We start from the raw sequence: 27,062 nt of genomic DNA, 5'->3' as shown, positions 1-27,062 counted from the left end.
TCTAAAGGCAAACATTTTAAAAAGCAGTGGGTTAATACGATTTTCAAAAATTTGACTCATCAAGCTGTAAATCTCAATAGTCAACAGTTTGAGGATTACATCAAAAACTAGGCAGGCATTAATGAGATTACCAAATGATATCTTATCCTTAAATGCCCCGGTTTAAAATTAGCAAGAATGCGCTTGCTGTCTAATTTCTGAGAAGTAAAAACAGCTTTGGCTGTTTACTCTAAGTTTAGGACAAAACTCAATTGAATGAAAGCAAGAAGTGGAGTAGAAATTTTAGTGTTTTAAAAGCTGACAGCTCTAACCTGAACCAGAGTATTTATGTTATTAAAATAGTCTTGGAATCCTAGGTCAGGCAATTCTATCTTTCTGAACTGCCCTCTACATACTTCTCCACCAGCAATACTCGCACTTCTTTCAAAGCAAAGGCTCTCAAACAGACCCAAAGCAGGAAAGTTTCCTTGACCAATCCATATCACATTTTAATGATTTCTGGACAGTATTCACACCTCTTTCTAGCTCTGTATCTTTTGATGGATATCTTCGGGAAGTAATTTTAGCAAGTGACAATTTTAAAAAGCTGGAGGGTTCTTTAGTTTTGTTTTGGTTTGGTTTGGTTTTGAGACAGGATCTCGCCCAAGCTGGAGTGCAGTGGCACGAGCTCAAGCAATCCTCCCGCCTCAGCCTTCCCAGTAGCTGGGACTACGGGCGCACACCGGCTAAATTTTGTTGTTGTTTATAGTAGGGACAAGGTCTCACTACGTTGGCCTTACTGGTCTCCAACTCCTGAGCTCAACAGATCATCCCGCTGTGCCCTCCCAAAGTTCTGGGATTACAGGCATGAACCACCGCGCCCAGCCCCAAACTCGAGATTTGTATAGAGCATTTTATGTTGCTTTGATGAAAGATATGCAACACATATCAGATGATAAAACTGCATTACTACTTTTTAAGTATTTAAATAGCAGCTGAATTTAGTTAATTTGTTAATTCAGTAAATATCATTGAGTGTCTACTAGTTTTGAAGTTCTGTGTGAGGTTTTGTATATACATATATGCACACAGAATATATATATACACACACAGAATATATACACACAGTATGTATATATATGCTGTAGGCATATATATACACAGTATGTATATATACTGTGTGTGTATATAGTATGTATATATACAGTATATATGTGTATATATATATACAGTGTGTATATATACAGTATATATATATACACACAGTGAGCAAGATTTGTTCCCATTCCTCAAGAAACTCACAGTACATTGACAGTCTTACATTTTGTAAATATTTAATAACTAACTCGACAGTGCTATGACTGACAGGTTATTTGTTATTTTACCTCCCTCCCCATTCAATCATTGAATGAAGAATTGAATAAGGAAAAAATGAAGAAGAACCAAGTTCCATCACACTGGTTCCTATCTTAGCTATGTTTTTAATTATTCAAGAAAAGTTTGGCTTGACCTTGCCGAAATTGTATATTCAACAAAGATTTATACTTGTGGTTTCCTAAGTGCTCTGGAAGTCTACAATAATGCAGTATCTAATAAAAAAAAGAAAAAAAATTGGCTACCTGGTAAGTCCCCTACTGCCTGCTGTTGCACAAAATGATTCATTAGAAAAAAAAATAATTTGGAATCAGAAATTATAGGTTATTTTTCTGGATCTACCACTTAACCTTTTATACCACTGGATTAGTCCATTTTCATTGTGCTGATAAAGACATACCTGAGACTGCGCAATTTATAAAAGAAAGAGGTTTATTGGACTTACAGTCCCACATGGCTGATGAGGCCTCACAATCATGGTGGAAGGCAAGGAGGAGAAAGTCACGCCTTGCGTGGATGGCAGCAGGCAAAAAGAGAGCTTGTGCAGGGCAACTCCTGTTGTTGTTGTTGTTTTCTTTTTTTTAGGTTTCAATATTTTATTCGCATCTAAGTGATGTTAATTACAGCATTTGAAGGGGAGGCTCTAGTTCCACAGAAAATGGAAGACTCTAAAATGTACCCATTAGACTGCTAAAAAACAAATTGAGTGGTGAGAATATAACAGAAGTCCAATTTAGATTCTGAGTGTTGTCACCATGTGATTACAATCACACAGACGTTTCCAAGCTTATAGCTGGAGCTCCTGGAAGCTATTTCATACTCTGGTGCAAGGGTTAAAAAACGTAACACAGGAAGAAATAAGTCCTGAATTATTGGCTTCATCACATCCACCCTCTCCACCCCAAAATGGCACAAAAGAGTGACCACACCCTGCAGACCTTTTGGTGTAAAAGAGATAATGATGAACTGGACTGGGAACAGGTCATGAAGATCTGTCTAAAAACAGCGAGGCTCTCATCAATTAGGGTTAGGAAGCCAAAGTTCGATTCTCAGGAAATCACAATTTCATTCATTTACTCAACATGAATTTACAAAGTGCCTACATATTATCAGCTTTCACTCGCAGCCATTTCTAGACAAAAAAAGAAACCTGGCATCTCAAAGTCGCTGCCAAGTTCCCCCAAGTCTACCACTGAAAGGGCCTTTTTTGGAAATGAGTTTCTTCTGTACCTCTGAAAGACTAACATCTTAAAGCTGAATCATCTTTATCCTGGAGGTCTAACATATTTAGCAATACTTGCATCCCAGACATACAACATTAAAAGATACACTAAATTCTGAAGGTAGCTATGCTGCAAAATAGTTTAAAATCAAACAATTGTACAGTATTCATTTATGCTTGAAATTCCAGTCCCAGGCCAAGCTTGTGGCCACCAGCATTGACGTCCTGGCCATCCAGAAGAGCTGACAGTGTCAGCTGGATACCTGGCTTTAGGACCTGAGTGTATCCTAAACCTATCAGGCTGGAGTTGTTCACTTTAGCAAGAAGCAGGCGTCAGGGTCAATCTAATACTTGACTGCTATTCCGAAGCGCCTGTTACTGTTTCCTGCTGTCCAGGTGAGACTCACAGCAGTCTCCAACTTCTTGTTCACCTTCTGGTAAATGAGGCCGCCAAACTCTGTCCTGTCATTCACATCAGCCTGAAGCTGGAATTCATCAGTCTTGTAGCCAACTGCAAAGTTGCTCTGGGTCACTTGGGACTTTGCAGTCTCAAAATTTATCTGGTAGCTGGCCAGTCAGCCCTTGTAACCCAGCACCAGAGCACCCCGGATGGAAGGCCCAGCAATGTTGAAATCCATGTCGTAGTCCAGGTTAATGTGCTCCTGCTTGTACCCTGTCTTGATTTTAGCATTTTTTCCCCCCAGTGTTGAGTGAGAAGGCTGAATCGAAGGTCAGCTTCAGTCCACATGCAAGCTGCTCTTCCACGGTAATCTCGGTGCCTAGTGTATTGTCGGTGTTCCATTTCTCAGTAAACGTCAGGCCCTACTCAGTTCATCTGTACTTGGTTTCCAGACTGCCCGGCATTTTGGTAGTCTCAGTGTTGGCTGAGCCTGAGTTTGTAAATACCTATCCATTCTCATATTTTGTTTTCAAATCAAGCTTTATTAAACCAAATCCATAGCCCTTGGTGAAGACATCCCTGGCAGATTTGCCAAGATCAGCAAACGTGGGAGGCATAGCCATCTTATGCTCAGAGGTGGTGGCTGCAGGCTAGGCGGCTATGGCTGGCGCTGCGGCGTGGAGGCAGGGAGCAGAACGGAGCCAGCGGCAGGGCCCAACTCCCATTTTTAAAACCATCAGATCTCGTGAGACCCATTGACTATGGCGAGAACAGCACGGGAAAGATCCACCACCGGCATTCAGTCATCTCCCACCAGTTCCCTGCAACAACATGTGGGAATTATGGGAGCTACAAGATGAGATTTGGGTGGGGATACAGAGCCAAACCATACAAACCACCAATAAAGCCAGTTTAATAAAATGAAGAATATATGTGTATGTGAAAAATACCATATGTTATAATCTGCAGGCAAAAAGTATCATAGAAAATTGCTCATATTTATAGAGATATTTATTATATATGTAGACTGTTATTGCATTATTAGCATGTAACGTTACATTTGAAGTGTTTATTGAGTTTAATCTGGAAAATCGTCCCAATTTATTACTGCATACTTCATACGAAAATTACTTTTCAGTTTTTTTACTACAAAATATACATGTGGATATCTGTAAGTCAATGATGTTCTTCAACCTTAGGATTATTATAGTATTCTTTTCAAATCAGGGGAGACTTTAAAATAAAGTGAAATCCATGTGGCATGACTGTCCTAATTTTTACTTTACCTTATTAAAACCGTTTTAATAGATTTTTACTCATTAGAATCATATCCCTCTGGAGATTTTCACTTTTTAAATAAATATTCTGCTAGGTTTTAATTTCAACACCTAGATATTTATTCATTTTTATTAGTTTAATCTCTTTAAGAATATGTGTAAACTTTTGTCATAATGTTCTTTGCTTCATTTTGTAAACATTATTTTGGTACTGTTACTTTAATCAATTTAAAGATACTTCTTTTTATCTACTTAGTGATTCTTAAAAGTTCCTAGAGTAACACCAGAGCTATTTGTTGTGACTGTTGACTCTTTGCTATAGCAAATTTTGAACTCTGAGCTAATCTTCAGAGATAATTTATCTGTAGGAATCCTCTTCTGCCTGGATTGAACATTCCTCCTAGATAAGTTTTGAGATTACTTCTGCTAAGGCAACCCGGGAGTATTACCTTCTGGGGACCACTTTTTACTTTTTTACTTTAGGTATCCGTGGATCATGTGAATAGTATACATTGAGACCATAACCTGTTAAAATGAAAATCTGCATTTATAAATTCCTTTTTCCCCCCATCCAGACTAACATAGGCATAGTTCCTTGGAATCTCACTGTTCTGATGGCATTTTTAAAAATCCAACATATGTATGCTTCTTCAAAGTCTTGGCTTTGTTCAGGGGATCTCATTTCCAAATTCCCACTTCAAGTGAACCTAAGACCTTAGCCTTGTGCCTTGCATTCTTTCCTTGCAATTGAATCACAGGGCCCTTGGCCTTCTCTGCATTGATTATTCTAGTTATCCATTCATCCATTCTTTTTTCAAGATTTTTAGTTTCTTTGCGCTGGGTACGTAGTTCCTCCTTTAGCTCTGAGAAGTTTGATCGACTGAAGCCTTCTCCTCTCAACTCGTCAAAGTCATTCTCCGTCCAGCTTTGATCCGTTGCTGGCGATGAGCTGCATTCCTTTGGAGGGGGAGATGCGCTCTGATTTTTTGAATTTCCAGCTTTTCTGCCCTGCTTTTTCCCCATCTTTGTGGTTTTATCTGCCTTTGGTCTTTGATGCTGGTGACGTACTGATGGGGTTTTGGTGTGGGTGTCCTTTCTGTTTGTTAGTTTTCCTTCTAACAGTCAGGACCCTCAGCTGTAGGTCTGTTGGAGATTGCTTGAGGTCCACTCCAGACCCTGTTTGCCTGGGTATCAGCAGCAGAGGCTGCAGAAGATAGAATATTGCTGAACAGCGAGTGCTCCTGTCTGCTTCTTGCTCTGGAAACTTTGTCTCAGGGGTGTACCTCTCCAGGTGAGGTGTGAGGTATCGTATCGGTCTGCACCTAGTGGGGGGTGTCTCCCAGTTAGGCTACTCGGGGGTCAGGGACCCACTTGAGCAGGCAGTCTGTCCGCTCTCAGATCTCAACCTCCGTGCTGGGAGATCCACTGCTCTCTTCAAAGCTGTCAGACAGCTGTCAGACTCTACCCAGAGGTGGAGTCTACAGAGACAGGCAGGCCTCCTTGAGCTGTGGTGGGCTCCACCCAGTTGGAGCTTCCCGGAGGCTTTGTTTACCTACTTAAGCCTCAGCAATGGCAGGCGCCCCTCCCCCAGCCTCGCTGCTGCCTTGCAGTTAGATCTCAGACTGCTGTGCTAGCAATGAGGGAGGCTCCGTGGTGGTGGGACCCTCCGGGCCAGGTGTGGGATATAATGTCCTGGTGTGCTGTTTACTAAGATCCTTGGTAAAGCGTAGTATTAGGGTGGGAGTTACCCGATTTTCCAGGTGTTGTGTGTCTCAGTTTCCCTTGGTTAGGAAAAGGGATTCCCTTCCCCCTTGCCCTTCCCAGGTGAGGTGATGCCTCACCCTGCTTCAGCTCTCACTGGTCGGGCTGCACCAGCTGACCAGCACCGATTGTCCGGCACTCCCCAGTGAGATGAACCCAGTACCTCAGTTGAAAATGCAGAAATCACCCGTCTTCTGTGTCGCTCACGCTGGCAGCTGGAGGCTGGAGCTGTTCCTATTCGGCCGGCCATCTTGTTCCTGACCCCCACAGGCCCCTTGGTTTGAGGAACTGTAAGTCCTCCCACAACCTGCACACCCGCTACCACAACATCATTGCTAGGGCAGCCTTGAAGTCAGGACTTTTTTGTGTTGTTCCTCTAAGGATTGCTTTCCTTTTCTTATGATCTAAGTAATACATGTAAAGGAGTGTTGCTATATTTTCTTCAGCAATTCTATGGGTTTTGTAGCAGGAGAGTTTTCTGGTTATCTGTTTTTCCATATTAACAGAAATGGAAATCTACTAGGTTTTACGTGCTTAAAGTTTAATTTGTCAGGCCTGGTGTGGTGGCTCACGCTTGTAATACCAGCACTTTGGGGGGCTGAGGCGGGTGGATCACAAGGTCAGGGGTTCGAGACCAGCCTGATCAACATGGTGAAACCCTGTCTCTACTAAAATACAAAAATTAGCCAGTTGTGGTGGCGCATGCCTGTAATCCCAGATACTCAGGAGGCTAAGGAAGGAGAATTGCTTGAGCCTGGCAGGTGGAGTTTGCAGTGAGCTGCGATCGCACCACTGCACTACAGCCTGGGTGACGGAATGAAACTCCATCTCAAAATAAATAAATAAATATAAATAAATAAAAAGAAGTTTGATTTGTGACATTCAGGGAAAACCACACTCAAACCCTATTTTTCCCCTGGAAGCTTTGCATTCTTCAAAGAACATTGCCATATTCCAACTGAAATGGAGATTTTGCTGAGATTTTTGTTTGTTTTGCTTATATCTGGACTTAACTTTTAAGTACAACTTTCTTGTCTTCTTTCCTGTCTTCCAAACTCATGGAATTACCGTTTCAGAGGGGAAAGGTATGCTTTATAAAACTAGCAGAAATCCACATCTAGCTTGAAATCTACTTCATAGGAAACTTAAATTAATTCAAAATAAAACTAAGCCAAATGCTAAGTTAAATGCTAGTATGGAAAATTGTCTTTTTAAAATGCATCTTTTTTTAAAGAGCTTGAAATGTCTGGTAGAGACGCATAATTCTTTCACGGAAGGGTTTCATGAAGCACAGATGTTTTTCAGCCTCCCACGGGGATATATACCACCACAGTGAGGACAACAGATGCCTCTTCCCTCACTTTCATATCTGGCTTCATTCCTTATGAATCTATTTCTTTTAGTGATTAGCTCAGAGAAGCTTATTTCAGCACAGTTAACCTCAGCCCCTTCTTGAAAGTAGATTTTATGGAATGAGGTAAGGAAGAAATAGAACAACTCATTTAAAAATTCTGGCAGTTTCAACTGCCAATTTTGGGGGGATACCGTTTTAAATTTTACCCACTAAAATAGTAATCTAAGAATTCAAAGTAGTTTAGAGAAATAAAGTTAATAAAGATTTAAATTAATTGAATTAGAAATGTGCTGTCTATTAAATTATGTATGAATCAACCATTTTAAAATTCATTCTTTATGTATGTCATTGATACTATGTCAGTGTCAAGATGTAGCAACTGAGCCATATTTATGTGTATATAAGTTTTCTTATGCTGCTGTAACAGGGTATCACAAATTAGTGGCTGAGAACAACACAAATCTATCATTTTATATTTCTGAAGGTTAAAGGCCCAACAGACCTCAGTGGACTAAAATCATAGTGGTAACAGGTTTGCATTTCCTCTGGAGCCTCCAAGGGAGAAGCCGTTTCCTTGCCTTTTCCACCTTCCTTGGCTCACGTCTCTTCCTCTATCCTCAAAGAGACTCTGCATTTCTCTCAACCTTCTTCACCTTATGTCTCCCTTTGACTAGATCTGGGAAATGTCCTTTTTTTAAGCACTCATGTGATTAGATTGGGCCCACTTGCCTAACCCAGGTCATTGAGTCTCTCCATCTCAAGGACCTTAACGTTAATCACATCTGCCAAGGTCACTTTTGCTATGTGAGATAGCATCATCACAGGTTCTGGAATTGGAGCTCAGATATCTTTGGGGGCCATCATTCTGTCTTATCATGTTGTATGTAATTAAAACCTTGCTCTCAGCTGTCTAAAGATTTGCCTGAGCAAATGAATTGTTCAATTCAATGTATTCAATCAATTCACTCACTAATATCATCATGACAAAAAATTAACTGAAATGTTTTAGATAGAGCCAGGCCAAAAATGAAAATTGTCTCCCACAAAAGGAATGATTTAGCATTGTCTTTTTTGAAATGGAGTCTCCCTCTGTCACCCAGGCTGGAGTGCAGTGGCGTGATCTCAAGTCACTGCAATCTCTGCCTCCCGGGTTCAAAGGATTCTCCTGCCTCAGCCTCCCAAGCAGCTGGTATTACAGGTGCCTATCACCATGTCCAGCTAGTTTTTGTATTTTTAGTATAAGTGGGGTTTCACCATGTTGTCCAGGCTGGTCTGGAACTCCTGACCTCAAGGGATCCACCTGCCTCAGTCTCCCAAAGTGCTGGGATTACAGGCATGAGCCACTACACTCAACCCAAGCATATTCCTTCTTAATCAAATGCCATTAAATTGGGTTATATTATTAAACTTAATGAGTGTCTACTGCTTACCTTATGTCTAGATGACAATGGGCAGGTGCTTATTTATTTTAAATCTACTCATTATTTATCTAAAAGCTTTATAATTTCTCAGGTTAGGATTTTTTAAAGTTTAATTTATATTACAAATTATTCATACTACCCACTATGAAGATTTTACATAGTATGATGGAAAAATGCTTCATACATAATTTACCTGTACTAAATATTAGGAATTTGAATAAAATGAATATTTATTCATTTTCATTTTAAGAAATACAACAAGGGAGTCATTAGAAAAAAAGAGAAACAAAATGTTTGAAACAAATATTACCATAAAGTGACTTTTTTTTTTTTTGCATTTCACAAATGCACAAAATTTGTGTTAAGGTTCATTTTGAAAGACCCAATGGTCTATTAAAAAACTATTAAAAATGATTTAAAAACTATAAAAAACTCTCACAAAAATAAGTTTATCTGGAGAGAAACCATATCTTATTCATCTTTGTATCTCCCATGATATAATGGCACTTTTGTTGTTTTTCTCATTTATGAGCTGTGAGGATATCAAAGCCAATTCTTTTTAGAAGTTAAAATTTTAAAACCAGAGAAAAATCTTGGAATAGAATATACCACTATTATAGTATTGCTCATCATAAGAACATTCATCGTAAGAACTATGTTCTTTTGGTGAGCAGTACTATAATACATAGCACTATTATTATAATATTAGATTAATTTTCATGTGAAGTTGGCTGCTTTCTCTTCCCTTTCCTCTCTTTTCTCCTATTCTCTTTCTCTCCTTTTTCTTTCCCCTCTTTCCATTCCTCTCTTTGAATCTTCTATGTTATCTTCCTCTGTTTCCCACATCTAGTCCTCCCTTCTCCTCCTCATACTGTAGTATTTCAAAATCTGCTACTAGGAATTGTCCACTTAATATATCTTAAAACATGTGTTGTGGTGACATATATTGTTAACTTAACGTGCCTTCCTCTTTGTTTGCTGAGGGATATGTTGTCTTAATCTTTTTTTCCCCAAAGCATTGCAATTTACTTCTCTCTCTCATACAAATAACCATAAACTAATTATAGTAATCAATTTGCATGCAGTAATTACATTACCTATGATAATTATAATATGTAGCACCTGGACCTGTATTTGTGTTAATGGGAAGAATCAATAAATCTCAAGTGGGCAGAAGTGTGTAGCTGATTATGTGTTCAAGTGATCAGAGATTAGGCAGCATTTGATTAAATGAACTGGTTGGAGATTTTGCAATTACTTTTTATCGGCAAAATAGAAATTATTGATAACAAATCTAGATTAAAACATTCTATTTATTTTATCTTTATAGCTCTGTTGTCATGTTTTGAGGGGATTCACATCATATAGAGAATGATTATACTACTCTCTGTGAATAAGCTCAGCTGTCCAAGGCTACTCATTCCTGGGGTTCCAAGAATTCCATGTACCTTCTAGTATCTCTATGTCAAATATAACAGAGTAAAGATGTAAGTTGTATTTACAGAGATAGATAACATATTCACTTTAGAAAAATAGTCAATGTAATTTACTTTTTTCACTATTTTTTTTTCAAATTAATTCATTTGCCATTGTCTTTTAGACCACCGTAATTTGGAGAATAAGTATCAAAGCCTAAGAGATTTACATTAGGACATTTAATTTTTAGTGTCTTGGGCTATAGAGAAACATCTGTATGTTCTCTTTTGGAGCAGTAGAGCAAAACATTAAAATACCGCACAATTAAAAGAAGTAAATAACATTTTGAGATTATTTTAATTTTAACTGTAACATACAGAAACATATCTAAGAATGCATGAGAGCAGGTAAACTTGATGAATTAATCAGAGCCAACACTAATAAATTACAGTTGCTTCTCAAAACATAATTGTGGCTGGTCCCATGGTAGTGGGTTATCAGAACTTATTAACATTTAGGTCACAAAAGTTGGCATACAACCTCCCACTGCTAAATTTGACTGACTAAAAAAAAGTAATTGTAATAACATGATTAGAGTCCTTGCCAGAAAGAATACTGGTTCAGATGGGGAAAACAATACCTAAAGATAATTTTGGACTCACTAAACTTTATTTTAAAATCAGAATCCTTAGTTGCCTTGGGAATTTATCTTTACTGAAGTCCCTAAATAGTATCTTTGACATTAAGAAAGTATATTTTATATTGAATTATGAAGTAATTTATATAAAATATACCTGTTGAGAAAGGGCATTATCTGATTTCTTAATGTTATACATTTCTTTTAGAATACAAAAATATGATGGTAAATGTTTATGTGGATCTGTTGGAGGCTCTTTCCACAGTCTCATATGTGAACACTTTCAAAAGTTCCAGAGGCAGATAAAATCATTGTGGTTTTTATGTTCCCACAGCAATTTGTCCACATCTTTTTTACAGTACTTATACTGTACTGTAATTTGTATATTTTATCTGTCCAGCTATATTGGGGGCAGTAACTATGACATTCATTTCTATCATCTCTGCCAGTCAGTTGATAAGTGTCTGTGAAACGTATGAATATGTCAGCATTTCTCCCATGTTGCATTATACTTGAACCATAGTAGGCGCGCAGTATTTACCAAATGACTGAAATTGCATTTGAACATTGGAATGACTTGAAAAAACAATAAACATCCCTAAATAGAAGCAGTGTTAACTATCGCTTATCTTCACATTTTTCTAATTGAGGATCTTCCCTGTCCCCACCTCAGATTGACCAATAATGCTGTGGTGCTCTATGCAGTCCAAATGGGGATCTGTTTGAATTCAAAATCCAAGAAGTGAAATTTGACCAGTCTGCTATGGCCACCACTCCTGGCTGCCATATAATGCAGTTGTTGAACACTAGTCTTACATACTCTGATAGAGGACACAGACCAGTGCTACCTTGGTATAGTGTAGATCCAGAACTCAATACAATCTCTTAGGGTTCTTCCAAAGGAATGATTATACTACTCAGTGTGAATAAGCTCAGCTGTCCAAGGCTACCCATTCTTGGGCTTCCAAGAATTCACTTCTTGATTCAAATATATATCCATTTCACAGGGTACCAATTGGCTCAAGGAACCCTATATTGGGTTTGATTTTCTGCATCTATTACCTCATATACCCAGACTCACCATCACCTTCACTATCCAGAAATGTGCTACTAGGGGTTAGGCAGGTTTTCAAACCACAGAGGGCCTAATGAGACCCTGTTTCACTGGACAATGTTTCTCACACATCCTTCAGAGGGAGGTTACCTGCTGTGATACTAGAAGGCCTCAAGAAAGTCCATCCTTCCTGATTCAATGTTGCTTACACTTCTTAAATTAAAAAAGCTACTGTTATTGGATTCCCAACATTGCTCGTCAAAAAAAAAGAAAAGAAAAGAAGCCAAAGGAAACAATGTAGAATGTAAATTTAAGCCCATGTGGGAGGTGGTGGCATGACCCCTACCTACAGTTATGAAAAAAATTGTTGTATATCTAATCAATTTATGAAATTTTGATTTCAAATGCATATTAGCATAGTCAATGTTCTGAGAAGTCCTTACAAAAAAAATAGATTTAACTGTTTTCATTCAGCTTCTTGGATCTGTAGGTTTGTGTTTTGTTTGCCAGATTTGTAAATTTTTCATCTATTATTTCTTCAGATACCTTTTTAACCCTATCCTCTTTCTTCTCTCCAGAACTCTGAAGAAATGAACATTAGATCTTTTGTTATAATCCTACACAACCTTCAGGCTCTGTTAAATTTTTACAGGCTATTTTCTTTCTATTGTTCAAATGGATTCAATATGATTTTTTTTTAATTTCTTTGATTCTTTCCTCTTCAAAAGATTCTCTGATCTTTTCCTCTCCAGAATGGTCCTCTCTATTCTGGTGTTAAACCCATCCATTGAGTTTTTATTTTTGTTATTGTATTTTTTTATTTTGAATTTCCATTTGACTCTTTTTTAATTGATCCATTATGATTATACAGTCTTATAGGGTACAATTTTATGTTTTGACACCTCTATATGTTGCATAATGATCAAATTAGGGTATTTAGCATATTTATCACCTCATACATTTAACATTTGACTCTTATTTATGTGTTTTGTTTTTTCTGGGACTTTCATATCTTTGCAGAAACTTTCTATTTTTTTTTTTTTTTTTCATTTGTTTCAATGTGTTTGTGGTTGCTTGTTGGGTGATTTTTATGATGGCTGTTTTAAAATTCTTCCCAAATAATTCTAACAATTCTATAATTCTGGTGTTGGTGTTTGTTGCTTGCTTTATCTCTTTTATATGAAGATTTCCCTGCTTTCATGGTATGATGAGTGATTTTCAATTGAAATCTGGACATTTTGAGAATTTTATTAAATTCTCCATATAAAAACTCCAACTTTTATTTAAATTTTGTTTAAATTTTCTGCTTTAGCAGGCCTTATCTGATACCACTCCAGTGAGAAAGGGGGCACTACCTCGTTATTTCCAGGGATAGTGGAAATACCAAGTTCCCACTCAACTTCTGTTAACACAGAGGAGGCCTGTTAACACACTACTAGGCCTCTGCTGTTATCTCTAGTCGGGAATGGCACAGTGGCCTCTTTACTACTCACTATGTGGCCTCCCTGAACTCTGGGGAGCTAACCTCACTACTGTTGTGCCCAAGTGAGGGACCCGACTTTTCACTAGGTCTTCTCTGATACTATCTACTCTGGTGGGGAGAAAGAAGGGCACCTCCTTACTACTGGGCCTGGTAATAAATTCTGGGTTCTCCATTCAGCTTTACACCTGAAAGGGGGAGTTGCTTGTTACTGCTAGCTTAAGATGGGAGCTCTGGCTTTCCACCGTGTCTCCACTGATACTTCCTTGGCTGGGAAGAGTAACACTGACTAATTACTATTTTCTGCACAATCTTCTCTGATATCAACCTGAAGCAGGGGCTGGGGGCTAAGGACCCTTGTTATAGTTTGGCAATGGTAGAAGTCTATACCCTCCTTTTGGTTGGTGTGTGTTGGGTGGTGCTACATTTTTTTCCTGTGATGTTTGGCTGGAGTCAAAAAGTTATCATCTAATATTCTCTCTCTTGGCAAGCTGCCTCTTTCCAGGACCTCTGACTACTGAGAACAGGCTTTTGTGAACACTTTCTTTTTTTTTTTTTTTTTTTGGCCTGTGTCTCTTGGTGCTTCCAGGTTATTGGCTTTTCCAGTACCCAGTCTGGGATACATAAGGCAAAAAGAAAACCCAGGGAACTCACCATCATGTCTTTCCTAGAGGTCTGAGATATCTGGCTAATGTCTGGCTTCTCTTCACACTGTGTTTATAGAAATCACTTTCTCTTAGACTTTCCAAGGATTTTTTCTCTTTTTTTGTTAATTCTACTTTTTTTTTTTTTTTTTTTTTTTAGCATGTATCTTGGTGTTGGTAATTCTGGATTGATGTTCTCAGGAACTTGGTGTGTTCTTTCAATATGTAGTTTCAATTTTTTTTTTTTTTTTTTTTTTTTAGTTTGTATTTGTTCAGTTACCTTGTTATTGATTTCTTATGATTGATTATGATTTCAGTGACTCTTATGATTTGCATGTTGAATCGCGTTTACTTGCTTTCAACATGTGACGCTTTTTATTAAATCATTATCATATTTTTTAATTTCTTTCTTTTTTGCTTTTTAAAAAATTTCCTGTGTTTGACCTGTAAGTATCTGTTCTTTCTTTATTTTTCTATTCCTTTGAATTTAGAAGGAACATTTTTGAAATTAATTTTTTCTTTTATGTCTATTTGTTTTCTGAGTTGTCACCTCAGTTTTTTTTTACAATATCTGACTCTGCTTTATATTGCTCTTTCGTGTCTTACATAATTTTCTTAATGTCTGTTAGCTTATTTTTAAATAGTAAGTATTCATTTTAATCAATTTTTATGAACTGGAGGGATGCTATTCTGCTCCTTATTTTTTTAATCTTATGGTAACTTATGTGAGATTGTCCTCAATAATATTCCGTTTCTCATGCTTATGTATGATTAGGTTTCTTTAACTTCCAGATGAAGGCAAGATACAGGGAAACTCATCAGAGCTGCTTTCACAACTAGCTCTACCTTCACAGAGCTCCCTTTCCTGCTGTGTTTTAAAAAAAAAAAATGTTGACTTGCCTTCTGAGATGTCATGTTACCCTTCCTCTCCCCTACTTTGCCTGGGCCTTATCTTTTCTTTGTCTTTATCATTCCTATGCTGCTTAATTCTTATTCCAAACCCAGTAGTTTTGTCTTGGCGTAGTGTCTTGCTCTAGAAGGAAGCCCTGGCTTGTCATTTTCAAATGTTTATCAATCTACACTAGTGTAGTCGCTTCAGTCATAAATGCTGATCCCTTGAACTCACTGACTCTTGGAGGGGGCCAAACCCCTCTCAATTTCAGTTGCTTTCTCAACTTTGCCTACTGTGCTTTCCTGTGAACACTTCTTTGATATTTTGGCATTCTTGTGTTTTCAGGTTCAGCCACCCTATTGTGCCTCTCTGCTCATTTCCCCACAGACCTTTATAACATGCTGATAACATGCTGGTCTTGTGGCTGTGGGTGATTTTTTTCTCAACCACTTCTATTTTGAGAATCATAAGAACACCTTGTCACCTAGTGCAGTTGTAAATATTGTCTCCGGTTTTTTGGGCTTGCTGTCCGGTTGCTCTGTTTCTCTTAGGAGATTCTGGGAATTTCAAAGACTGCCATTGCCATCATCTGCCCAGAATCATCTTTTATTACACTTACTTTGCTCACAGCTTGAGAAAGATTATCTTGTTTTGGACTCTCAGCAGCCCTATGGGGCAATTATTTTTATTATTTCTATATTTTAGATGAGATAACGGAAGCTAAGGTTAACGCAGTTAATATATGGTGGAGCAAGGACGTAGGTCTGGTAGAGATTAAATCTTATGCTTTTAACTATCAGATATTGCTTCATTACTGGTGTAAATGGTTTGTAGTTTGGGGCAGAGCTTGGGAGCAATAACCTATATTTTTGAATTAAATGATTTTTCCTTAGGTCCAACATTTAATAAGCACTTACAATATGCTAACTATTGGGTATAGCCTTGGAAATTCAAGAGTGAAAAAAAGTGATGAGATTCTTATTATCAGGAAGCAATAAAAATCATTAAATCAGGAGATGGCATTGGCCACACAGGTTGTACCAATATGCATTTGCATCTATTACTAAACATTTTGAAAACCAGTTTAGATCTGTGTGCAAAGAAGAATGTAACACACCAAGGTGAAATATGTTAAAATTTAGAGTCCTTTCAGATTAACAAGTTTGCAAAATCTGTGTTCTCATTAATTAGTTTCCCAATGTGATGTGTTAACAGTAGACTGGTTTGTATTATATGAAAAGTAATTTTGAACATATATTACCTAGTGCTTTCAGCAGACGAACAGAAATCGGAACAGTATATCCTTTATTAACTTTCTCTTCACCTATAAGGCTGTGTTTTATTTCAAAAAACAGAAAAAGGCTGCTATGACTATCACTGTTTTGAATCATCCTTTTATAGATAAGAAACTTTAAGTTCAATGAATATTGTACATATTTTTAAAAAATATTAAGCTATGAATTGTGCTAAGATTCATATTAGACTCTTGGCTTTTTTCTCCCCTTCTTTTAGAAAAAGAGTTGGAGGTTGGGGATGCCACTACATTAACGTTGTGTTTCTGGGAAGTAATAAATTTAGAACTGATGAAATTAGAAAAACCTAATTTTCTCAGGACCTGAAAATCTGCAGGAAGACTGAGAAAACCGCTTAAAAAGGCTGCTTTCGGGAAATCTAAAGAGAGGGACCTGTTAGGGTCTTCTTCCCTTCTCCTTGGCTGCAGCGGTAATGCTTCTTTCTGGTAATTGGCCTGACTTCATTTACACTTACATTTATTATTAATGTCAAGAATAACATTTTCTGCTGCTGTGCTTGTTCCACGTAAACTGATCCTCTACAGCATTTTGCCAATCATTATACAGTGCTTGGTATTATTAAAAGTTTTCTTGGTGAAGGCGGCAGAGGAATAATACAGTATTTTATGTCAATAACAACCTCTTGTTTTTCTTTCTTCCAGCTTTATGAGGTATGATTTAGCAAATAAAAATTGTATAAATTTAAGCTATACAGTGTTATGTTTTGGTACACATATGCATTGTGAGATGATTACCACAATAAAACTAATTAACATATAAATTACATCACATAGTTACCTTTTTGTGTTTGTGGTGAGAACACTTGAGATCTGCTCTCTTAGCAAATGCATTAGGTCTCTAGAAATTATTCCACTTCTAACTGAAAGTTTGTACCCTTTCACCAACTTCTTCCCATTTCCCTCACCCTCCTAGCCCTTGGTAATGACCATTCTGCAATCTGTTTCTGAGTTTGAATTTTTAGATTTCACATTAAGAGAAACAATGTACTATTTCTCTTTATGTCTCTAGATTATTTCACTTAGTATAATGTCCTCCATGTTCATCAGTGTTGTCACAAATATCAGGATCTCCTTGTTTTTAAGGGCTGAATAATATTCCATTGTATATACACATTACATTGTCTTTATTCATTTATATATTGATGGACACTTAGGTTGTTTCCGTATTTTGGCTATTGTGAATAATGCTGCAAAGAAAATGAGAATGCAGATATCCCATTAGCATGGTGATTTAATTTCCTTAGGAAATTCCCCAAAAGTGGGATGGCTGAATCATATTGTAGGTCCATTTTCTATTTGTTGAGGAACCTCCACATTGTTTTCCATAATGGCTGTACCAATTTACATCCCCACCCACAGTGTACAAGGGTTCCCTTTTTCCCACATCCTTGCTAACAATTGGTATTTTTACTGTTTTTTATAATAGCCAATCTAACAGGTAATGGAGTAATATTTCATCATGGTTTTAATTCGCATTTCCCTAATGATTACTGATGTTGCACACATTTTCATGTACTTGTTAGCCATCATTTTTTTGTCTTTGGAAAAATGACTATTCAAGTCTTTTGCACATTGTTCATTGGATTATTTGGTGTTTTGTAATCATTTAAAAATATTTAGTTGTATGAGTTAGTTATATATTTTGGATATTAACTCCTTATCAGATATATGATTTGTAAATATTTCCTTCCATTCTGTGGGTTGCCTTTTCATTTAGTGCTTTCCTTTGCTATGCAGAAACTTTTTAGTTTAATGTAGTTCCAATTGTTTATCTTTGCATTTGTTGCCTATCCTTTTGGTGTCATGTTAAAAAAAAACAAAACAAAACAAAAAAAAACACACACACATTGCTGAGAGAAATGTCAAGGAGCTTTCCTCTGTTTTCTTCTAGGAATTTTACAGTTTATGAGTTATAATTAAGTCTGAATCAGTTTTGAGTTGATGCTTGTCTGTGGTGTAAGATAAGAGTCTATTTTTCTTCTTTTTGCATATGGATATCCAGTTTTCCCAGTGCCACTTATTGAAGAGACTGTGCTTTCCCTATTGTGCATTCTTGGTACCTTTCTTGAAGATTACTTAACTGTCTATGTGTGGGTTTATTAATGGACTCTATTCTGTTCCACTGGCCTATGTGTCTGTCTTTATGCCAGTACCATACTGTTTTAATTACAGAGCTTTGTACTGTAGTTTGGAATCAAAGAGTATAATGCCTCCAGCTTTGTTCTTCTTCCTCAAGAGTCTTTTAGCTATTCTGAGTTTTATGTGGCACCATATGAATTTTAGAGTTCTTTGTGTTCTATTTCCATGAAAAATGCTATTGGGATTTTGATAGAAATTGTATTAAATCTGTACATTGCTTTGGATATTATGGACATGGTAACAATATAAATTATTCCAATTCAAGCACATGGGGTATCTATTTATTTGTATCATCTTCTTCTTCTTCTTCTTTTTTGAGATGGAGTTTTGGTCTTGTCACCCAGTCTGGAGTGCAATGGCACAATCTCGCCTCACTGCAACCTCCGCCTCCCACATTCAAGTGATGATTCTCTCACCTCAGCCTCCTGAGTAGCTGGGATTACAGGTGCCTGCCACTACTCCCAGCTAATTTTTGTATTTTTAGTAGAGACAGGGTTTCTCCATGTTGGCCAGGCTGGTCTCGAACTCCTGACCTCAGGCGATCCACCTGCCTCGGCCTCCCAAAGTGCTGGGATTACAGGCATGAGCCACCATGCCCAGCCCTTCTTCATTTTTAAAAATCAATGCTTTACAGTTTTCAGTGTACAGATATTGTACCTCTGTGGTTAACTTATTCCTAAGTACAGTTGACCCTTAAACAACACAAGTTTGAACCACACAGGTCTACATATACATGAATTTTCTTTCACCTCTGCCAGACCTGAGACAGGAAACTGAACCCTCACCTCTTCCTTCTCCTCTTCAGCCTAATTTATGTGAAGATGATAACAATAAAGAGCTTTATGATAACCCACTTCCACTTAAGGAATAGTAAATGTATTTTCTCTTTTTATGATTCTCTTAATAACATTTTCCTTAATCTAGCTTACTTTATTGTAAGATACAGCATATAATATACATAACATACAAACTATGTGTTAATCAACTGTTTTTGTTATCATCAAGGCTTACAGTCAACAGTAGGCTATTAGTAGTAAAGATTTTAGAGTGTCAAAGTCATATGTGGATTTTCAACAGTATGGAAGTTAGTGTCTCTAACCCCCATGTTGCTCAAGGGTCCAACTGTAATTTTTAAAATTTATTGTTAATGGTATTCTCTACTTAGTTACTTTTTTAAATAGTTAGTTGTTAGTATATAAATTCACAACTGGTATTTTTATGTTGATTTTGTATCTTGCAGCTTTATTGAATTCCTTTGTTATTTCTAACAGGTTTTGGTGGATCATTAGGGTTTTTACACAAGGTCATGTCACCTGCAAATACAGAAAATTTTACTTCTTTCTTTCTGATTTGGATGTCTTTTTTTCTTGTTTAATTGTTCTGGCCGGGACTTCTAGTACTATGTTGAACAGAAGTGGCAAAGGAGACATCTTTGCCTTATTCTTTATCTTAGAGGAAAAGTTTCAAATTTTCACTGTTGAATAGGATGTTAGCTGTGGGTTTGTCTTATAAAGTTCTTATTATATTATGTTGAGCTATGCTCCTTCTATATCTAATTTATTGAAAGTTTTTAATGATAAAAGTATGTTGAATTTTATCGTTTTTTTCTGCAACTATTAAGATGATTATATGTTTGTATTTCATCCTGTTAATGAGGTGTATCATATTTATTGTTTTGTATATGTTTAATCATCTTTGCATTCTAGAAATAAACCCCACTTGATCATGGTGTATGATCTTTTTAATGTGCTGCTGATTTCAGTTTGCTAGTATTTTGTTGAAGATATTTGCATCAATGTTAATCAGACATATTGACTATAATTTTTTAATAATGTCCTTGTTTGGATTTGGTAACAGGGTATTGCTAGTCCCATAAAGTGGTTTTGGAGGTGTTCTCTCCTCTCTTCAGTTTTTAAAAGAGTTCGTGAGGGATTGCTTATAATTATAATTTTTCTTTAAATATTTGGTAGAATTCACCAGTAAAGCCATCTGTTCCTGGTGTTTTCTTTGTTAGGTTTTTGATTACTTATTCAACCTTCTCATGTGTAATTAATCTTTTCAGATTTCCTATTTCTTTTCTCTTTTCTTTTTTGTTTTTGGTCTTGAGACGGAGTCTCATTCTGTTACCTAGGCTGGGGTGCAGTGGCACAATCTTAGCTCACTGCAACCTCTGCCTCCCGGGTTCAAATGATTCTCCTGCCTTAGCCTCCTGAGTAGCTGGGATTACAGGCTCCTGCCACCATGCCCTGCTAATTTGTGTATTTTTAGAAGAGATGGGGTTTCACCACATTGGCCAGGCTGGCCTTGAACTCCTGACCTCAAGTGGTCTACCCACCTCGGCCTCCCAAAGTGCTGTGAATACAGGCATGAGCCACCGCACACGGCAAGATTTTCTATTTCTTCATAATTCTGTCTTGGTAAGTTGTATGTTTCCAGGAATTAATCTATTTCTTCTAGTCATTCAATTTGTTGGTGAATAATTCTTCATAGTAGCCTCTTAAGATTCTTTGTATCTTTGTGGTATCAGTTGTAATGCCTATTCTTTTAGTTCTGATTTTATTTATTTGAGTCTTCCCTTTTTTTCTTAGTCTATCTAAAAGATTGATACAATGTGATAAAATTCAACATACTTTTATCAGTTTTGTTTATCTTTGCAAAACAAAGATTTTCTTAGGTTATTGATCTATTTGAGTCTATCATTTTTATTACTGTTTTTTTATCCTATGGTGGTATTTGTTAATTCTACAAAAGTCTGAAATAATTTTCCTATATGTGAACTCTAGTCTTAGTCCATCCAGACTAAACATTTCTCTATGATATATTCTACCATGTTGAACGTTATATTTATACATTTATTTGTTTATATTTAATTGTCCTTTTATGTAATTTTTTCCTCTCCATCCAAATTATAAACTCCTATAAGGTGGGGCTCATGTGTTACATTTTCCTACATTATCACTATACTAAATACAGTACTAAGCATCCAGTACATATTCAGTAAATGATCTATTTCCTGATTGATAGCATGTTTGAATGTTTCTTTTCCTTTTTTTTTATTTTTTATTTTATTTTATTTTATTTATTTATTTATTTATTTTTTGAGACAGTCTGTCACTCCATCTCCTAGGCTGTAGTACAGTGATGCAAACACGGCTCACTGCCACCTCAACCTCCCCGGCCCAAAGGATCCTCCCACCTCAGCCTCTCAGGCATCTGGGACTACAGGCATACACCACCATGTCCAGCTATTTTTAAATTTTTTTGTAAAGATAGAACCTCACTGTGTTGCCCTGGCTGGTCTCAGACTTCTGGGCTCAAGTCATCCTCCTGTCTCAACCTTCCAAAGTACTGGGATTACAGACGTGAGCCACCATCCCCGGCCTAAATAGTATGTTTCTGTAAAAGAGCAATACAGTAACATTTCAGTTAACTGATATGTTGGCAACAAATTTATTTTGATTAATAGGTTTTCCATTTAACAGTTTTTATCATTTTATTCAGTGCAATTCTTTAAAGTGGATTATCCCCTACCTAGACTGGTGGGATCAACCACCAAAACCTTCAAATATGTGCATTGATATTTGTTTGCACTCTTAATTCTCTTATTTTTTGGAAGACAAGTATGTTTCTCATGAAACTTCAATCAGAGCAATATGTTTGGAAAGAGGCCACATGAAAATGTTCAAAATTGTTACTAAAAATGTTACATAAACAGCATAAACTTAGAAGAAAAAATAAAATATTTACTCTGAAATTTGTATGGTTTAAAATAATAAAGTCAGTAGAGCTTTATAAAAAATGACAGCTTCCCACTTTTTAATTGAAGAATAAAATTATAACACTGGCTACACTAGAAGATGGAGAGACTCAGAGGTAGTCATGGAATCAGATGGCGAGAAGAATGACCCATTTGTAATAACTAATCTCATTGTTGGTGTTTTTTCCAACAATCTAGCATGACATTTCTTTTTCATTATTTCTTCTTTATCCCTAACAAAGCTGTGTGTTCTTGGATTAAGACTACATGAATAGCTGTATGGCTTGCAGCAGTTCAGAGTAAGCAGGTATAAAGGGACAGGGTTAAAATAGGAGTCTAATTTTTAAAATAGAAATATAACATTGGCTCTAGTTGTCTTAGCTGACAAAGTAAGTCTAGGTTAATGACTGAAGAAATGGTGTTTCACTCTGTATGGGGGGTTTAAAAACATGAATCAACTGGCAGGCAAACAGATTATACTCTCACCAAGTAAGAAAGTAATGATTATATATGACCGGGGCTGGATCATACAAAGGCTACCCTGAAGTTATACTCCTTAATTAAAGTAATTAATGAATATTATTATGACTTTAGTGTAAAATTGAATATTATGTCTGAAGATATCAAACAGACCATATTTGAGTCCAACTCTTTAGTTTTTCTGAATTTATATTAATTCCTTTGTTCCATTTTAACATACGGATGTGCCAAGGTGCCAGTGGACTGGGTTCTGGTTAACTGAAGTATTACAGCATACAATCAAATAAAATAGTATTTAATATATTACATAGTTAGTTTCTATTATATTTAAAGTTATACCTAAGTACATTCTTATTTCTTTTTTAAAAAATTATTTATTTTTGTGGGTACATAATGAGTGTATATATTTATGGGGTATATGAGATTTTTTGATACAGGCATGCAATGTGAAATAAGGATGTCATGGAGAAGGGAGTGTCCATTCTCTCAAGCACTTATCCTTCAAGTTACAAACAATCCAATTAAACATTTTCAGTTATTTCAAAATGTACAATTAAGTTATGATTGACTATGGTCACCATATTGTACTACCAATTAGTAGTCTTGTTTATTCTTTCTAACTATATTTTTACCCATTAAACATTTCGCCCTCTCCCAAGCCCCCTGTTACCCTTCCTAGTCTCAGATAGTCATTCTTCTACTCTGTATGCCCATGAGTTCAATTACTTTGATTTTTAGATCGCACAAGTAACCAACACCATGCCATGTTTGTCTTTGTGTGCTTGGTTTATTCCACTTAACATAATGATCACAAGTTCCATCCATGTTGTTGCAAATCACTGGATTTCTTTCTTTTTGATGTCTGAATAATACTCCATTGTGTATACCTATGACATTTTTTGAATCCATTTGTCTATTGATGGACACTTAGGTTGCATTCAAATCCTGGCTATTGTGAACAGTGGCTGCAATACACATAAGACTGCAGAAATCTTGTTGATATACTGATTTCCCTTCTTTTGGGTATATACCCAGCAGTAGGATTGTAAGATCATATGATAGCTCAACTTTTAGTTTTTTGAGGAATCTCCAAACTATTCTCCATGGTGATTGTACTAATTTCCAATCTCAACAACTGTATATAAGGGTTCTTTTTTCTCCACATCCTCCCCAGCATTTGTTGTTGCTTGTGTTTTGGATATAAGAAATTTTAACTGGGGTGAAATGATATCTTATTGTAGTTTTGATTTGCATTTCTCTGATGATCATTGATGTTGAGCACCTTCTCATATGCCTGTTTGACATTTGTATGTCTTGTTTTGAGAAATGTCTACTCAAATCTTTTGCTCATTTTTTGATTGGATTATTAGATTTTCTTCCTACAGAGTTGTTTGAGCTATTTATTTATTTATTTATTTATTTATTTAAGACAGAGTTTTGCTCTTGTTGCCCAGGCTGGAGTGCAATGGAGCGATCTCAGCTCACCACAACCTCCGCCTCCCGGGTTCAAGCGATTCTCCTGCCTCAGCCTCCCAAGTAGCTGGGATTACAGGCATGCACCACCACGCCCAGCTAATTTTGTATTTTTAGTAGAGATGGGAGTTCTCCATGTTGGTCAGGCTGGTCTCGAACTCCCGACCTCAGGTGTTCCACCCACCTTGGTCTCCCAAATTGCTGGGATTACAGGCGTGAGCCATTGCACCCAGCCCTGTTTGAGCTCTTTATATATTGTGATTATTAATCTCTTGTCAGATGAGTAGCTTACAAATATTTTCTCCCATTCTGCGAGTTATCAATTCCCTTTTTTTTATTGTATCTTTTGTTGTGAAGAAATTTTTTAACTTGATGTTATACCACTTGTCCATTTTTTTTTTCTTTGGTTGCCTGTGCTTATTGTCTATTGCTGAAGAATTATTTGCTCAGACCTATATCCTGGAGATTTTCCCAATGTTTTCTTGTAATACCCTTCAACTTTGGGATCTTAGAGTTAAGTCTTTAATCCATTTTCATTTGATTTTTGTATACGGCAAGAGATAGAGGTTTAGTTTCATTCTTCTGAATATAGGGATCCAGTTTTCCGAGCACCGTTTATTGAAGAAACTGGCTTTTCCCCATGGTATGTTCTGGCACCTTTGTCAACAATGAATTCACTGTAGCGGTGTGGATTTCTTTCTGGGTTCTCCATTCTGTTCCATTGGTCTATGTGTCTGTTTTCATGTGAGTTCCAGCTGTTTTGGTTACTATACCTTTGTAGTATTATTTGGGGGTAGGTAATGATTTCCTCAAGTTTTGTTCTTTTGCTTAGAATAGCTTTCTTTGGCTATTCTGAGTCTTTTGTGGTTTCATATTAATTTTAGGATTTTTTTCTAAATTTGTGAAGAATGTCATTGGTATTTTCATAGGGATTGCATTAAATGTGTAGATAGCTTAGGGTAGTATGGACATTTTAAGAACATTTATTCTTCCAATCCATGAAAATAGAATATTTTTCCATTTATTGGTGCACTCTTCAATTTCTTCCATCAATGTTTCATAGTTTTTAATTATAGAGGCCTGTCACTTCTTTGGTTAATTACTAGGTAATTAATTTTATGTGTGGCTATTGTAAATAGGACTAATTTTATTTTCTTTTTACATTGGTCACTGTTGGTATATAGAAATGCTACTATTTTTTGTATGTTGATTTTGTATCCTGCAACTTTACTGAATATTTGTATCACTTCTAATAGTTTTCTTGTTGAGTTGTTAGGTTTTTTCAAACATAAGATTATAAGATTTTTTTCTTAGTCTGAATAAAGATTCTCAATTTTGTTTAACTTTTAAAAAAACAGCATTTTGTTTAACCAATCTTTGTATTTTTTTCATTTTAATTTCATTTATTTGTGCTCTGATCTTTATTATCTCTTTTCTTCTACTAACTTTGGTTTGATTTGCTCTTACTTTTCTAGTTCTTTAAGATGGATTATTACATTATTCATCTGAAGATTTTCCTCTTTTTGGATGTAGGCATTTATAGCCATAAACTTTCCCCTTGATACTGCTTTTGCTGTATTCTACAGGTTTTGGTATGTTGTGTTTCCATTATGATTTGTTTCAAGAAATTTTTGAATTCATTCTTAATTTCTTCATTGACCTACTGGTCATTCAGCAGCATATTGTTTAATTTCCATTTATTTATATAGTTTTCAAAGTTCTTGTTATTTATTTACAGTTGTGTTTCATTGTGGTCAGAGACAATGCTTGATATTATTTTAAGTTTTTGAATGTCTTAAGACAGATTTTGTGACCTAACATATGATCTACCCTTGAGAATGATCCATGTGCTAAGGAAAAGAATTATATAGTTGTTAGATGAAATGTTCTGTAAATATCTATTAGGTCCATTTGGTCTATAATAGTCCAGATTAAATCTGATATTTCTTTGTTGATTTTCTATCTGGAAGATCTATCCAATGCTGAAAGTGAGGTGGTGAAGTCTCCAGCTATTATTGTATTGGGAACTATGCCTCTCTTTAGCTCTAATAATATTTGCTTTATATATGCAGGTGCTTCAGTGTACATACACATGTATTTCAAATTGTTATATTCTCTTGTGAAATTGACCCCATTATCATTATATAGTGAACTTCTTTGTCTCTTCTCATAGTTTTTGTCTTGAAATCTAATTTGTCTGATACAAGTATAGTGACACTTGCTCATTTTTGGTTTCCATTGTCCTGAAATATTTTTTCCGTCCTTTAATTTTCAGTCTATGTGTGCCTTTTTAGGTGAAGTGTTTCTTGTAGGTAACAGATCAGTGGGTCTTGTTTCTTTATCCATGCAGCTCATTTGTGTCTTTTGATTGCAGAGTTCAGTCTATTTACATTTAATGTTACTACTGATAAGTAAGGACCTACTCCTGCCATTTTCTTATTTATCTTCTGGTTGTTTATGGTCTTCTCTTTCTTTTTTCTTTCTTTCCTGTCTTCCTCTAGTGAAGGCTATTGTCTCTGGTGATATGATTAAGTTTCTTTCTTTTTATTTTTATGTATCTTTTATTTTATGTATCTTTTATTTCTTTTATTTTTTATGTATCCATTGTATGCTTTTTGGTTTGGAGGTTACCGTGAGGCTTGCAAATACTAACTTATATCCCATTATTTTAACATGATAACAACTTAATACGATTTGTATAACAAACAAAAAGAAAGAAAACAAATAAAAACTCTATGCCTCAACTTAGCTCCCCCACTTTTAACCTTTTTGTTGTTTCTATTTATATCTTATTGTACTGTCTTGAACAGTTTTTGTAGTTATTATTTTTGATGGGTTCATCTTTTTGCTTTTCTACTTAAGGTAAAAGTAGATTCCATGCCACAAATACAGCTTTATACTATTCTGTATTTTTCTGTGTACTTACTATTATCATTGAATTTTGTATTTTCAGGTGATTATTTATTGCTTATTAATGTCCTTTCTTTCTG

The 27,062-nt window shown here is 36.2% G+C and overlaps 1 protein-coding gene and 1 pseudogene across 1 annotated transcript in view; one reads left to right on the top strand and one right to left on the bottom strand.

Moving 5' to 3' along the window:
- Positions 1 to 27,062, top strand: part of PCDH11X (protocadherin 11 X-linked) — a 793,677-nt gene that overhangs the window by 188,710 nt on the left and 577,905 nt on the right. The window lies entirely within an intron of this gene.
- LOC112615427 lies at positions 2,652 to 3,598 on the bottom strand (annotated as a pseudogene).

Source organism: Theropithecus gelada, chromosome X (assembly GCF_003255815.1).
Source record: "Theropithecus gelada isolate Dixy chromosome X, Tgel_1.0, whole genome shotgun sequence".
Taxonomy (NCBI): Eukaryota; Metazoa; Chordata; class Mammalia; order Primates; family Cercopithecidae; genus Theropithecus; species Theropithecus gelada.
This window is presented reverse-complemented; position numbering and strand designations above follow the sequence as displayed.